The sequence below is a fragment of the Ambystoma mexicanum genome, chromosome 5p (assembly GCF_040938575.1).
Source record: "Ambystoma mexicanum isolate Mex_15411 chromosome 5p, UKY_AmexF1_1, whole genome shotgun sequence".
Lineage (NCBI taxonomy): Eukaryota > Metazoa > Chordata > Amphibia > Caudata > Ambystomatidae > Ambystoma > Ambystoma mexicanum.
In genome coordinates, this window is record NC_090930.1 from 685,985,887 (window position 1) to 686,002,598 (window position 16,712).

The window sequence follows — 16,712 nt, forward strand, 5'->3', positions numbered from 1 at the left end:
TCTTAAACCACACCCACGAAAATGTCTAAATGATGACATGTCAGCTCATTGGTCATAACAGGGTCCACAGCTCCAAGGCATAGGAGTGGCATGAACCAACCACCCCCGCTACGGATTTGGGCCCTGCAAGTCAGGGCTTACACAGCGCTCTGTAATCCCAGCAGGGAAGGAGGGTTAGGGTGTCACTTGCTGGATAGGAATGGGGGTGAGGGAAACAGGTAAGAGGGTTAGGGAGTGGTTATAGATGGGAAAGGGGACATAAGGTAATGTTACACTTGTACATCCTGTCTCTGTACTGTACTGTACTGTATCACGCATACACAACAGACTCTATCATGAAGCCCAACCCTGAACAAGAGCACAACAGTAAGGCAGTGGCAAGATTCAAGGATTCAAACACTTAGCTTTCAGTGGTGGTGAGGCGGAGTGTCCCTGGTGTCTCCTGCGGAGTCCCAGACTAATCACCTTGCAGTAGCCGTTCACTGCTTCAAGAAAAAACCTCAATTAGTACAGCTGCTATATGTGACTTCTGCACGTGGCTTCACGTGTGCTGACTTTGCATAAGTCAGAATTAACAGTTGGGTGGCTGCATATGGCTACTTCACGTGCTCGAAATGCGTGGGTCATGGGGGCCGCATGTGGCTGATAAGCATGCAGTTTAATTCAGCCGCTCATGGCTTGACCGCTTGTATCAGTCGCTACTGTTGTCTTTGGCAATACGTGTGGCAGTGGGCACTGGTAGGGTGCGCCAACATGTAGGCGCTGTTAAACATGCACTGGAGGACATGCAGGGATTAATGGGTCTGTGCGTGGTGTTGCAGGCTTTTCCCTTGCTTGGGGCGACTTGCAGCGCAACCAGCACTTATCTCAGTGGGAGGCAGGGGCCAGGACTTGAGTGGGGCTGGTCCCACTACATGACACCCTGCTCCACTGTGGTAGCTGAAGTGCTTGCAGGACTTATCTGAGGCATGCAAGGGGCCGGGCTATCGATCCGGTGGGGTATGGCCATTCGCATGTGGGTCTGGTGCCAGAGCTCCTGATGACATATCTTACTGGTGTGAAGTCTCGAGCAAAAGCCCTGTGCTCCCTGTTGCGTGCATGCCTGATGCATAGCCACTCCCAATGTGGCGTGCATTCTGTAGTTTTTAGCCCAGGAGCTCCTAGGAAATGCAGTCCTGTAGGCGTGTGCACTGCAAAGAGGACAAAGGAGCCTTTGTAATGTCCTGATGGGTTTTCTAGTTAGGCATGCTTGCTTTGTTTGTCTTTTTCTTTTGCTTTGTTGGTGGGGAACACCCAAGGTGGCGTCTCCCTGGCCTCCAGCCCTGACAGGTCATAAGTTTTGATTTGACAACTCTCTTCCATCCCCTTATTCAAGGATAGCCCCTTCTCTTCTGATTGGTCCCTTCAGTTATCAAGCCCAAATTCTGGGAAGGATAAGGCCACTCACTTGCATTTACATTTTTACACCTTTCAATTTTGCCATTAAAAACTCTAACATGGCAAATATTTTTATTTTAAAGTTAAACATAACAATATAGATCTATTTGGGTTCCTGTCATCATGCCGGATTTATTTAAACATCTCTCATCGTGCCACGATGTTGCAGGATCAAATGAGGGTTTTTCTTGCTTATTCAAAAATTATAACAGCTCTCAACACAACTTTTCTATCCAATATCAAATTTATCAAGCTATTGCCTCCCTGAATCTCTGCTTCATGACATTTTCTGGGGAGCAAAAAACACATTTTAGGTTATAGCTGTAGCTATCAAGGTCACATTTTTATGAGAGTTAAATTGTATCAGCTTTACAGTGATATGTGTCTCATTATTGGGCGATCTATGGTTCCTGAGGAAATGAACAAAGTATGATCTTCTATGTAACCCAATGTCATTGTATTAATTACACACATATTATTCCTTCATTTTTGGCATTAAGTTTCATTACTGCAAACTGAACAGGGCATCTGGCCATCGGCTTCCTATGTTGAACCAAGCCTACAAGAATGTCCATCAACATTCTTGCACAGTCAAAGGCTAATGGATAACCTGTTTGCTTATCTTGAAAAGCAGACCCTATTGTCCCATACTCCATGCCCATTGGAAATCCCAGGGGAACAGGCCTGTGATCAGTATCTCTGAGTTGACCACAATTGCGATTTTATTTTCAAGAATTATTCAGTGTTGATCCCACTAAATGAATCCTCTGTTATGCATGAATACAGCTTCCTCTCTGGTCCTGAAACTTCAAAAGAGATTGTCTTTCAGGTAGAGTGCAATACAGAGCCCTGGCATCCATTGAGGGAAGGAGACTTTGAATCTCATTGTAAAAGTCAGCTCTCATGAATAGAAATCTATACTTTAAATGTCACCCTTTTTTCTTTAGACATGAGGCCCGCATACATATTTGACCTCATCTTCAGAGCTCTCCTGTGCCATGCCATCAATGTTCATCTTTCCATCAGGGTAAATTCACATTACTCTGGCAAGGGAATTTGGTCTGTGTGTGTTCATTGTTTTAGGCTGTGAACTGCACACACTTCAATGACAGTTGTTGCTGCTTTTGCAAAGTTACACATTCAATGGAAAGCCGGCCTCTGGAGTGGGGCCTTATCATTTAGGCGCAGGGCCCATTTAATTTTGTTCATACTCTTTATTGCTCTGTAACAGCATTTTAATGTGGATGAGTTTGGAATGAAATGCCCCCTGTTGTCTGTCAGCCCCCAGTTTGTTTTCCAGTTGCGAAAATGATTTCTGCACTCTTAGGTCCATCGTGGGTAGAGACAGTTAATTTAATCCTGGGACTGAATTTGAAACCCACATACTCCATCCTCCACACTGCTGCTCCCTCTGCCATATTACTACTCGACCCCAGTTCCTATTCAAATACCCTCCTTTCACTCACAAAAGCACTTTATATTTGCTCCCTACACTTCCTCTCCTAAACATACTTGCCATTCTTTCATGCAGACTCATAATGCAGTACAACTTGCACTTACTAATGAATGCCTGACCTGCTCCACAATCCACTCCACTGTCATTTTTCCTGTTGGTCTCTTAGTCTGCCGACTCTTCTTCCTCTGATCTCACCTGAGCAACCACAACTTCCTGCTTGGGTTGTTTTAACCCTCTCCCTAACATGTGGTTAGTGTGCTGTCCCCAGCCAATCTGGCTCTGTATTCCCCAACCGAAAGGTGTTACATACACCAACGTCTTCATATAGTGCCTAAAGCCCCATCCCCTTTTTTTTGTTTGAGGCAGTGCCCCACCAACAATGGTTGTTGTACAATCTCCCAGCCTGACCACCTCTAAGGTAGTCCAATCTTTGGTTAAGGGATTTTATTGCAGATTCCTAGTGGTCTAGAGTAGCCACCCTAGTCCACTCATTGGGTGGGGTCAGGTTGGCATGTGCTGTGCGGCTTTGGTAACAGCTACATAGGAGCCCTAGCTCCTGCCCCTCAAGCTCTCCCCCCTGTGATGCTGTCTGTCACTGCTCGTGTAGGCTTTCTGTTGGGATAGCTGGGTCCTCGTCTCTCTTCCTGTTAGCTCTCTCTTTCCACCAGAGTGCTTAGCAGTCTTTGCATGGTGTGCTGCTGGTTCTCTGTCTTATGGGTGTTCTTCTCGTGGCTCTTTTATTTCTCTAGAATGAAAAAAGAAAACCAGCATTTGGGGGTGATAGGCATGGGTTGATATACGCTGATGTTGCACATAAACAAATTGAAACATGGGGAGGGAACAGGATTTGGGGCCCTCTCAACTGCCACCAGCCCCCTTTAAGGTAGAATTGGCTCTGGATCGCCCTCTCGTAGCCTCCCACCCAGGCTGACATCCCCTCTTGACAAGGTCAGCTTGCTGACCATGTCACGGATGTTTTACATTGTGAACATATGCACTATTGTTTTAAAATGGAAGCTGAATTAATGGAGGTGTAAAAGCACAGAATACTGATTTTACATCTCCATTTAATGCTCCTGGCAATTTTCAAGCAGTGGTGAGACAAAAGAGGGTAATGGGTTGAGGTAAGACCTCTGCCTTGCATTCCTCCTCTGTCTCGTCAGTTTGTTTGGTTTAATGCCTCCATGACATTTTCATGCATGTGTACAATTAATACATTTCTTTGGAATCCGCCTTTATTTTTGCACCTGCTAAAGAGCAGATGGATTCCACAGGAAACCATTAGTAAATGCCATCTGCAAAGCATATTGTTTGCAGGAAGCATTTACCGTTCCACAAGACGGATAGGAAAAGGGAGTCTTTCCTTTTCTTCTCCAGCTCATCAATGTTTAAAATTGCATGCAAAGGTCCACACAAAATATAAGTGCTAATGTTGGAGGTCCTCTGCATGAATTAACATTCTAACACTAAATAAAGGTGTTAGTGTGCAGGGGGGCCTCTAAGTGGCAGTGGCACATCCATAAACTGGCCTGTTTCCATTTTCTAACTGGATTCACTAATCCAGGCACTTAGGCACGCACCTGAAACGTATTCTGTTCCAAGGGAGCTCATTCTTCATTTGCTCTGTTCACATTCACACAAAGGGCAAAATCCTTATCCTGTGGTCCTGAGAGAGAGGACGACTTGGGGCAATGAACAAAAAGGGAAACTCAGGTAAGTGGCCCTGAGATTAGAGAGGAAAGCATTCATTCATGAAAGTTCCACAGACGCGGAAGAGATAGAAAAGCAATTCTGCCCAGTCTCAGGGTTCCCCTACTCCCTCGTGTTTTAAGACACATTTGGTGAGGTTGCTTGCCAGAAGCTGGGGTCGTCCCAGATCAAAACAACATTCACGCACGCAGGTCTGGTATCCAATGTCATTACCACAAGTTTAACCACACACTTTCCCCGTGAATTTGTATATATGTATATATATATATATATATATATACCTATATATATATATATATATATATATATATATATATATATATATATATATATATATATATATATATATATATGTTTTAAGTTAGAATGTTAATGTTATGTTTGGTTGAAAATTCAATAAATATGTAAATACAAAAAGTTGTTCTGACTCACTGACTGAATTTATCTGACTGTCTGACTGAGAACGTTCTTGGAAGTGTCCTGTTTTACTGTTTAATTTTTCAATACCATTCACATTTGTACTTCTAATACTGACCAGAAACAATGTCTACAGGCTAGAGATGACCAAACTGACCTCATCCAACCCCAGTCACAGTCTTCTCTTATTATAGTACAAAAAATGTGGTACCGCGCAAACCCAAAGATGAAATTCTACTTAAGGCCAACCGCCTTCTAATTATATTGTGGACATTTTGAAAGGTCTCTTACCTGTCACATGTGGTGCTGCATGGTTCTGACGAAGGCCGTCCAGAAGGAGGTCAGTTTCCTCCAGGGGAGTTACTTGTCTGGGTTATGCGCTAGGTTGTAAGGCAAAACAAGTCCACACAACGATTTTGGAAGTGTACCAAGAGACAGGGTCCGTTTATTGCATTGCAATGCAATAACCTGCAGCATGTCCAGTCTAAACCTAACAAGCAATGATAATCCCCGATAAACAAACTGGTGTATTTTTTCCTTCTATGGTGTTGACGATGTGCCTATTCGCAAGTAATTCTTTTGTCTTTGGTGTCAGCGGCAGGCCTTACCTCCTCGATCCATTGATGGTGAGTCTGGCTGAGGTATGATATGGTATGATATGATAGTTTATTTATATAGCGCCTATACACAATGTGTTTCAAAGCTCTTCAAGGCAAGGGAGGGAACAAGGGAAAATACAATGACATTCTTACTGGCCATGAACAGTAAGGATGTGAAATTAACTATCGTACTCAGCCTGACGACATTTCAGATAGTGCAAGAGCTAAGACATAGATAAGGAAGGGCAGGGGAGGGTGGTAAGGAATCGAAACAAACAGGCAACTACCATACTGGGCCTGATGACATTTCTGGTAGAGCCGGAGAAAACAAAAGGTGAGGGAGAGGGGTGCAGAAAGGGAGGGGACAAACAAAACAAGTGACTATCGTACTAGGCCTGACGACATTTCAGGTAGTGCTAAGGGGGTAAAGGGTAGGGGGGAGGAGACAGACGAGGTTGCTTTCATACTAGGTCCAGGGACAATTCAGATAGAGGAAGTGCATAGAAGAAAGTAAGGGGAGGACAGGCGGAGATAGGAAAAGGGAAAAAGGAGAGGAGGAGCAAGAGGGGAGAGCAAATACAACTGCAGAAGTCAGTAGTAACACATAATGTTGCAAGCCTGAATACAAAATGAAGATGGGAACAGCATGATTCAGGGCCACCATGTGAAAGGGTGATGCTCTGTGAATCAATGAAGTCCATAAAAGTCAAATCCAGCATTGGCCACAAGACGGTGATGGTGAAACCAGAATGTATCAGGGCAGACTCCTGCAGAATAGGCTGGAGGGGGCAAGGGGAAGCAGGGTAGACGAATCAAGCAAAACAGGCAACAAGTAAGGGGGGCGGCACAAGGGAACATCACGGGGGACCAGAGGGGTGGGGATGGCCTGTGGGGACAGAGGGAGTTAACCCATGTTGGGAGCAGGGGTTCAGCCCTGGTTCCTCCTGGTCCGAACAGGTCCAAACAGGAATTGCCCTTTTCTTTGTCTGCCCTTTGCGAGAGATGCCCTTGATCTAAGAGTTGAGAGCAGGAAGGAAGAGGCAGGGCTAAGAAGGTGAGCGGGGCTTAGGCAAGGTGTCCGAGATCAACTTGCACCTGCTCCCCATCTGCAAAGGAAAAGAGGTTGGAGGGCTCCTTAAGTAGGGAAAAAGAGTGGCAACCGGGAAGGCACCAGGTGGGCGATGCTTAGGCCTGGTGACCAAGATCCACTTGCACCTGCTCCCCATCTGCAAAGGAAAAGAGGCTGGAGGGCTCCTTAAGTAGGGAAAAAGAGTGGCAACCAGGAAGGCACCAGGTGGGCGGGGCTTAGGCCTGGTGACCAAGATCCACTTGCGAGTGCTCTCAATCTGCAAAGGAAAAGAGGCTGGAGGGCTCTTTAAGTAGGGAAAAAGAGTGGCAACCAGGAAGTCACCAGGTGGGCGCGGCTTGCTAAGTGGAGCAAAAGAGCGGCAACCAGGAAGGCACTAGGTCGGCGGGGCTTAGGCCAGGTGAACAAGATCCACTTGCACCTGCTCCCCATCTGCAAAGGAAAAGAGGCTGGAGGGCTCCTTAAGTAGGGAAAAAGAGTGGCAACCAGGAAGGCACCAGGTGGGCGGGGCTTAGGCCTGGTGACCAAGATCCACTTGCACCTGCTCCCCATCTGCAAAGGAAAAGAGGCTGGAGGGCTCCTTAAGTAGGGAAAAAGAGCGGCAACCAAGAAGGCACCAGGTCGGCGGGGCTTGCTAAGTGGGGCAAAAGAGTGGCAACCAAGAAGGCACCAGGTTGGTGGGGCTTAGGCCAGGTGACCAAGATCCATTTGCACATGCTCCCCATCTGCAAAGGAAAAGAGACTGAAGGGCTCCTTAAGTAGGGAAAAATAGTGGCAACCAGGAAGGCACCAGATGGGCCGTGTTTGATAAGTGAGGCAAAAGAGCAGCAACCAGGAAGGCACCAGGTGGGTGGGGCTTAGGCCTCGTGACCAAGATCCACTTGCACCTGCTCCACATCTGCAAAGGAAAAGAGGCTGTAGGGTTCCTTAAGTAGGGAAAAAGACCAACAACCAGGAAGGCACCAGGTGGGAGGGGCTTGCTAAGTGTGGCAAAAGAGCAGCAACCAGGAAGGCACCAGGTGGGCCTGGAGCCCTTGGAAGCCACTCTGACGAGAGAAGAAATGAAACACTCCAGTCAAAGTGATCTCCCAGATGGCAGGAATAGGGAGGAAAAAGAGAGAACCAAAAAAAACCTCCAGAATGAAGAATACAGTTTATCCCAGGAAGAAGGGCAAAGACGTCCAGATGAAGTGTAGGCAGCAAGTCCCAGCAATGGAACGATCCATCAGACAGAGAAGAGGATCCTGCTAAGGAGGACCAGTGGGAAGCAGAGGGAAGAGGAGAAGAAGGTGGGTTGAGGAGGAAGAAGGAAGAGTAACCAGGGCTAGAGTACAGGAAAACAAGGTGAATGGGGTGAGGAGCAGAGTCTGCTGGAACCAAAAGCAGGGAACAGGTAAGAAATGGTGCCAGGGACAAGGCGACCACTTGGAGAAACTCAGAGCATTGAGATGCAACTAGCCGTGGTTCTGGGCATCAGTTATCTTCCTGGAATACGCAGCGCATCACCAGCAGTGTAAGGCACATACACACAGGACGTGCATGGCTGCCATCTTGGGGTGGGACACCTGTGCCTCCAACACTTGTACAGGCTCAAGGCCCCCCGTGTGTGGATGACACTTAGTAAGTTTGACGGAGTCCGGGAAAGATGCACATTCTCACTTCAAGGTGCATATTCCCTTTTGCCCATTATCATTGTTCATGACACTTCTGCCTAAATCATGTGTCCTTATACCCCTTGCATTGTCTCAACAGAGGTACCCTGGAGGGGCTGCATGTAGCTTTCTGAAACACATACCACTTGGGTAGTTCCATCTAAAAATGCAAATACCACTCCTGTCCTGCATATTATTGACAAATTCCGCCCTGCTTCATCTACCTACTTAAGTACTGCTCATTAATGCAAGGGCCCCTTCAGAAAGTCACCACCCACTTAATGATGCCATCCACCATGGTGGCTGTGGCCTCATGATAACATTTCGAGGGAATGCTTTTATGTCCCGACACCCCTGAAGAACTCCACTTTCCTAGTGGAAAAAGCAACTCACAATGTCTGGTGTTTTGAGTGCCCCATACTTCTTTCTTGCCAAGCTGTAAAGTCGATCATGCCTTGACTGACTGGTCTTGATATTACATTGGTCTGCCAGGACATGTAGAATACCACCCCCAGTGCTTCGGTTCATTTGGACAGTTGTCAGGCATCAGATTCTTTATAAGCAGTTGAAACCAGGAGTTATAGGTTTCTAAGGTGTGGGCACGTTCCACGGGTTAGGCTTCCAGGCCACTAGTCGTAACCTGGCACCACTCCACGATTCACTGATTGTTTTACGAGCTGCGGTTTTGGGTACTCTCTCCTGTGTACTCTCCCTCCGTCTCCTTCCCTCTCCTCCTTCTCATCCTGTCTAATTCCTCCTGTCCTCATTCCATGCCTCTTGTGTCCTCTTCTCACGCACTCTATCCTCCCTCCTCTGCCCTCCTTATCACTCTGCCATGCAGCTCACTTTTCCTCACCAACTTCCCTTTTCGCTCTCCTTTCCTTTGATCTTTCACGTAGTCCCTCCCACTCCTCTCGTTAGCCTGCCTTCACCTCATTCTTGCTCTGTTCCGCCACCCCCTCTGCTCTTACCACTACCTCCTTCCTCAGCTTTTCTATCAATCTCCACTCCTCGCTCTCCCAACTCTGCCCTTTCCACCCCACCTCTAGCCTTGCTTATTTTTCCACCACCTCCACTCCTTTTGCTTCCACCTTTCTCCTTCTTTTTCTCCTACTTTCTTCTCTTTATTTCCACCTCCTATGCTCCTTTTTTCCACTTCAATAACTAACATCTCTGTCTCTTACATTACCCCTTGCTGCACCGCCATACTCCATACTCCTACATCCCGTCCCCTTTCCTCCATACTTATGGGACATTCCTCCGTCCTGTGGGACGGGACCGGAGCACTTTGAAAAAGCATCACATTTTTCTAAAAATGTGTCCTTCCTCTCTTTTTACGGGGCTACCGCACGCGGCTGTAACCCCGCCCTCCTTAGCTCCGCCCAGCGCATCACCCATCAGTCCTTTTCTCCGCTCGTTCGGGACTGGACACACTATCATCTTCGGGAGATTTTTACTTCCAGGTCCTCCTCTCCTGTTCTGGCTAGCGGTCGCAAGTCCGTCTATGCCGTTTCAGTTAGATTTTCCTACTTGTTCTTCTTTCAGCGACGCTTCGCTAGGGCGGACCCCCATCCTCTTTGTTTAGAGTGTTTGGGTCAGGACCACCAGTGGGACTCGTGCTTTTACTGTGACTCCCTTTCGGTCCGGGCGCTTCAACGTCGTTTGGAGCGGTGGGAGGAGGTGCTCCAGCGCGCTCCCCCATTGCATTTTCTTACGTTCATCGAAGAAAAGACGAAACGCCCAGTGAGTTCTTTACTTTTTAGAGCAACCCGGACGGGGGACTCCTTCCCGGGGTCTTCCCGGTCCGGGAGGAGCCTCAAGAGCTCTGTTACTGGGGTTTGCCCTGAGGTGCCTTCTGGGCCTAAAAAGTGTACCAGAGTTTTCTCCGAGGGTCTCTGTAAGGGGCCTATTGACACCGGATTGCTATCCGAGACCCCTCCTGTGGGCGCTATTTGTGGGCCCAGGTCAGCTGTGGCGGCGGGTACCGGAGCTTGCTTCGAGGTCTCCCGGGTTGGAGCTTCCCGTAAAAACACTGGGGTACCCCCTGAGGCCTCTGTTGGGGATGTTAGTACCGAACAGAAGTTCGAGGCCCGTGGTAGGGCTTTAGATACCGGGCTCGGGTCCGAGGCCCTTCGTTTGGTGGCTAGGGTAACCGACAGTTCTGAGAGGCCTGTTAGGTTTTGTCGGTGATGTGTGTTCCTCATTGGTCCCGTTCAAGCGTTGATACCAGACCTGTTGAGGGGGCACTGAGTGAGGTCTTGGACCGTAATTCCTCAGTTACCGGCAATACCGAGGTCCTTCTGTTGAAGGCTTCTCTGGCTGTTAACATGTCTCAAAAACATTCTAGGCCTCACAGCACCGGTTCAGCCGAGGTTCCTTGTATCAAGGCTAAAATGAAGACCCCTGATCCGCCTGTGGAGACCCCTGTCTCACTTCAACACATGTCGCAGGTCACCTCAGATGCAGACAAAATGGCGGCCGCTCCCGCCAAGACTACGATGGCCATTTCTGATACCTCCCTTACAACTATGCCATCGGACCTAGGTGTGGGGAGTGGGTTGTCAGGTGAACATCGTTTTCCTTGTGCACATCCTTTTCATCCAGTTTACGACTGGAATGCTCAGATGCCACTACCGCATAATGTCTTGCTTCCTCAGACATTAGCACCCCAGATTTACGTGGACACCAGTGGGGAAGGGCCCTCTTGTCACCCCTCTCCCTTGTGTCCCTGGAATTACTCCGCTCATGAGAGGCCTCAAAGACTAATTCTTTCCGACACCATGAAGGAGTATTTTCGAGGCTTGTTTAGGGAGTTATGCCCGCCTGCGCTGATGGTTCCAGTTGTGGCACCAGTGATTCTGCCGGTGCCACCTTAACCGGCATGACCTCCCCCAACTCTTCCTCCCTTGCCTCCATTGTCCTCATTGGACAATTCGCCACTGGTGCCTGATGCAACTCAGCCTGATCCGGATCTGCTGGATGATGCACAAGATGATCAGGACAGTGATGACCAGCCCCGCTCTGTCAGAGCCCTTCATGACCGGGTGCTGGACATAATGTGTTTACTAGATGTTCGAGTACCCAAAGTACCTGCTCTGCAGGAGGGGGTGCTTTTGGGTGCGTTCACCTTATCTCCTTCGGAGCGTACTGGCTTGCAGAAGGACGTTTTGGCCGAGGTCTGTAAAGTTTGGGCAAAAAACCACACTCTGGACTGTTTGTCAACAAGAAAATTGATGCACGTTATAGGCTCCATTCTTCGGAAGAGGTGGCTTTAGCGTCGTGTACGCCTCCCTCCTTTACAGTAGTGGCTGCGGCCATTTTGCAGTCTAGACCTGCGGCATCATCTTCCGCGACAGCTACTCAGGTTCTGGATAAAGAGGACAAGCTTCTTGACTCTTTGGGATGGAGGATTTACGCTAATTCAGCCCTGAAGTTACATCAAGCAAATGCAGAACTGGTGCTAGCGGGGGCGAATATGAAAATGTGGAATGGTCTTTCTGAATTTGAGGAATACATCCCTGCCGAAAAGCTAGAGGATTTCAGAGGGGGTTTGTCAGACGCTAAGGTCCTGGCGCAGGACATGCTGGAGGCCGCGGCACATCATGTTGACACCTCGGCACGCGGCCTCATGCTTGGCGTGGACACCTCTCGTCAGGCTTGGCTGCACGCCACCAAGTTCTCTAAGGAGGTGCAGGATAAGGTTTTGGACCTGCCCTTTGATGGCAAGGAACTTTTCCATTCCACAACGGATGTGGAACTGACCAAAAGTAAGGATAGCATGCAGACTGCCAAGTCCTTGGTGGTCCTGGTGAAAAGCCTTTCAGGGCACAGAGAATGTCCTCGCAGCCTTGGCCTTCCTCTGGTTTCAGGGAGTTTCTGGTCCGAAAGTCCGGCAGGGTTGATACCCCTTTGGGAAATTCCTGTCGAAGACAGCAACGGAGCAGGTTTTTCTCTTGTTCCTCAGTTTCCTCTTCAGGTTCAGGTGGTCCCGCCACCGAAAAACCTGCTAAATGAAGTCTCTCTACGCTTGCACGAGACCCCAGTGGGAGGACGCATTTCGTCTCATTGGGAGGCGTGGCAGACCATCACCGAGGACCGGTGGGTTGTGTCAGTCGCTGGGCGGGCTTCCGCTTCCCCCTACCCCACCCTTCAATCCTCCCTTCCAGCAGTCAGGGTCGCCCCCCCTCAGAGCCGAGATTCAGAAATTGCTGGATCTCAGGGTGGTGAACCCGTTCCCCTAGGGGAACGAGGGGAGTGCTTCTATTCCCGGCTGTTACTGTGCCCAAACCCAAACAGGCTGGCCCGCGCATCATCCTAGATCTTTCCCAGTTCAATCCCTCTCTACCCCAAGAGAAATTCAAGATGATCACGCCTTGTCGGATACAATCTTCTTTGCAGAAGGGCGACTGGCTCAGCATGGTGGACCTCCAGGATGTGTATATGCATATACTGATCTGGAATCCCCATCGGAGGTACCTACGGTTTTCCATGGGAGAGGAGCACTTCCAGTTCCGAGTGCTCCCTTTTGACCTCAGCTCGGCACCACGTGTCTTTACGAAGATGATGTCGGTTATCGCAGCTTATCTTCAGCTTCAGGGTATCCGCATGTATCCGTATTTGGACGATTGGCTGCTGTGCAGTCCTTGTCCTATGAAGGCCTCGAACAATCTCCAGTCTCTCCTTCAGCTCCTGTTCCACCTTGGGCTGTCGGTGAATTGGCAGAAATCCTCCATGACGGTCTCTCAGGACCTGATTTTCCTGGGTTTTCACTGGAATACGATCGACTGCAGGGTATGCCTGACCGCGGACAGAATGGCGGATCTGGTAGCCACCTGTCAGGTCTTTGTGCAGTCGGAGAGCATGCCGGCCTGTTGGTTCCAGAGGCTTCTGGGCCTCATGGCCTCGTGTTTTGGCTCTTCCTCTTGCTCGGCTCAAGAGGAGGCGGACACAGTTGGCTCTTCGGAGGTCTTGGCGTCAAGCTGTGGACCCGGATTCATTAAGGATTCCGATTCCAGCTGTCATGAGAGCAGACCTTTAGTGGTGGTCATCTTCTGCAATCTGTCAGTGGGTGCGGCTTTTCAGAACCCTGTTCCACTGATGACAGTCACAACGGACTCTTCCCTTCAGGGGTGGGGTGCGACGTTGCATCTTCTTCAAGTTTCCGATCTATGGTCACCCCAAGACAAGCTCCTCCATATAAATCACTTGGAGCTCTTGGTGATCTTCCTGGCCTCAAGGCGTTCAGGCCAGTCATTGTCAACCAGGTGGTCCGTGTTCGCACAGACAACGTGGTATCCATGTTTTACATCAAAAAGCAGGGTGGTACCAAGTCCCCTCCTCTTGTGGATCTTGCCATTCAGATTTGAAAATGGACGGTGCAGCAGGGTATCTGGCTGGTGGCCGTACACATTCCGGGTCAGCTGAATGTTACTGTGGATGCTCTCAGCCAACGAACAATGGTCAGCTACGAGTGGGAGTTGAAGGTGGAGGTTCTCTTACAAATCTTCCAGTGTTGGGGCACTCCAGAGGTGGCCCTCTTCACAACGACGGACAAAAGGAAACTTCCTCTGTATGCCTCCAGGAACGGACTGGGAGCTCCCTCTCTGGGGGATGCTCTCGAGATTCCCTGGCACAATATGAGGGCATATGCTTTTCTACCCCTGCCTCTCATTCATCGGACAATTTGCAAACTGAGGAACACAGTGAACTGTTCTCTTCTGCTCGTTGGTTCCCGGCCTGCTTCACCTGAGAGATCGTCAGCTGTGGCACCCCTCCCCACAATCGTTCAGCTTGGCAGCATGGTGCCTGAGTTCAGATCTCCAGAACATCTCAACCTGTCTGCTGATAACATGCGCATTATTCAGGCAGCCAGGAAGCCATCGACGGGATCTCAGTACAGGAGCAAGTGGCTTCGGTTCTGCCACTGGTGCTTAGCTAAACAATTGGATCCCAGGGTGGCTTCAATCGACATAGAGTTGTCTTTTGTCTCTCATCTAGTAGAGTCAGGCATTCATGTACTCTCATGTAGGACTTATCTTTCGGCTGTTGCCACTTACTTATCCATGGACCAGTGCTCATTTTCACTATAAATTCAGTGATTAAAAGGCACTTTGTGGGTCTAATGCGTCTTTACCCTCCTGCTTGCAAACCGCATCTGACATGGGATCTGAACATGGTCCTTATGGCATTGTGCTATAAACCCTTCGAACCAATGGCTACGGTAGATCTTAAGCACCTTTCTTGGAAAGTGTCTTTCTTGGTCTCTGTGACTTCGGCAAGACGTGTGAGTGAGCTCCAGGCTTTGTCTGTGGAGCATCCCTTCTTGGTTTTCCACAAGGATAAGGTTCTCCTGAGGATGAATCCTTCCTTTCTACCAAAAGTGGTCTCGGATTTTCATCTAAATCAGTCAATCTCCTTGCCTGTCTTTTTCCCAAACCCGGCTTCAGAAGCCAAAAGGGTTCTGCATTAACTGGATGTTAGAAGAGCTCTTAAATTCTATCTGGACAGAACATCTGAATTTAGGAGTTCTCAACTATTGGTGACCTTTGGTAATCCACCGGGAAAACAGGCCTCCAAAGCAACTATCTCCAGATGGGTTGCTGCCTGTATTATGGAGGCTTACACTGTTCAGGACCTCCAACCACCTAAAGGGATTCATGCACACCTGGTACAGGGAAAAGCAGCTGCGATTGCTTTTCAAATGTACGTCCCCTGGGAGACCATAACGAAAGCGGCGACATGGGCCTCTCCATCAGCTTTTTGGCTTACTGCACAAAAACCCAGACTCATTTAAAGGTGGAAAAGGTCGCTTTAATGTGACAGGCCAAAGCTTACGATTAAATGCTTACCTGGCTCCATGGCCTTACAAACTAAAGAAATATTTTAAACAACCAATTAAATAATTAAACATTTTCAATTTCCCCCCAACAATTAAATAATTAAATAAAGCCACTTCCTCCCTAACTATCCCTTGGACCCTACCGTCTCCTTACCCCTTTTCCAGGCGTCCCGCTTTCTCCCCGGGGCCATGCCCCTCCAGGCTCAATACCTGTTCCCCCAGGGTGGCCCGCTTGTGCAAACAGCACCACCCCAGCCTTTCCCGTGCCATTCCCCCATTGTACTTCCCCCCCCACATCAAAAGGGGCCATGCCCCCGAAGCCCAGAACCACTTCAATACCCCTCAGTCTCCCCTCTACACCAATCTCCCCCTTCTCATTACCTGCAGCCAGTCTGACCTGCCACATCAGCAACAGAAATTTTACATTACAACTTCACTAATGCCCCGACCTGTCACACAAAACTACCAGACAATAGCTCCTTAACAGACACCAAAAAAAAATGGAAAAAACTTGACATGGGACGTAAAAAACCCTACAGAACCCAAGTACAATGGTCCCCCGCCCCTTTTAATAAAACCAGATACCAGACCTAACCCAAAATGAAGGGGTGGGAGGGCGGGACAATCACCAAGTCCAACCGTCGCCTGCCTCCCGAACTTTCCCTGGACCCTTAAATACCCAGGGAGGCACTCTGCCCCCCACGGCCACTCGATGGCCGTGTGCAGCGTCAAAAACATCCCCGGGGGGAAATGCTTCGCGTTCCCCCCGGGGCCCCACTTTTGGCTTACTGCACAAAAACTCAGACTCATTTAAAGGTGGAAAAGGTTGCTTTAATGTGACAGGCCAAAGCTTACAATTAAACGCTTACCTGGCTCCATGGCCTTACAAACTAAAGAAATATTTTAAACAACCAATTAAATAATTAAACATTTTCAATTTCCCCCAACAATTAAATAATTAAATAAAGCCACTTCCTCCCTAACTATCCCTTGGACCCTACCGTCTCCTTACCCCTTTTCCAGGCGTCCCGCTTTCTCCCCGGGGCCATGCCCCTCCAGGATCAATACCTGTTCCCCGGGGTGGCCCGCTTGTGCAAACAGCACCACCCCATCCTTTCCCGTGCCATTCCCCCATTGTGCTTCCCTCCCCCCACATCAAAAGGGGCCATGCCCCTGGCACCAGAAAAACCCTCCACCGAGGTGTTCTTTCTGCCCCACCCCCCCACCAATTTTCTTTACCTCCAACTCCTTAACCAACTTCCCAGCCAAGAGCCCTAGTCAGCCAGATAATGATTATTCTCATAAAGAGACAAGTGTACACCATCCTCTCTAAAGATCATAAATCCTTCATAGACTATTTCCTTATGGTCCATAACCTGTACCGCCACCGAGGCACAAACCATCTCTCCGTTTATCCCCGTGCTAGCCCGCTCTATCGCTCCCTCACTTCTCGCTCCCCTACAAACTCTCTGCGGCAACCACTTAGTCCCCACTACAGATGCTTGAGGCCACACTT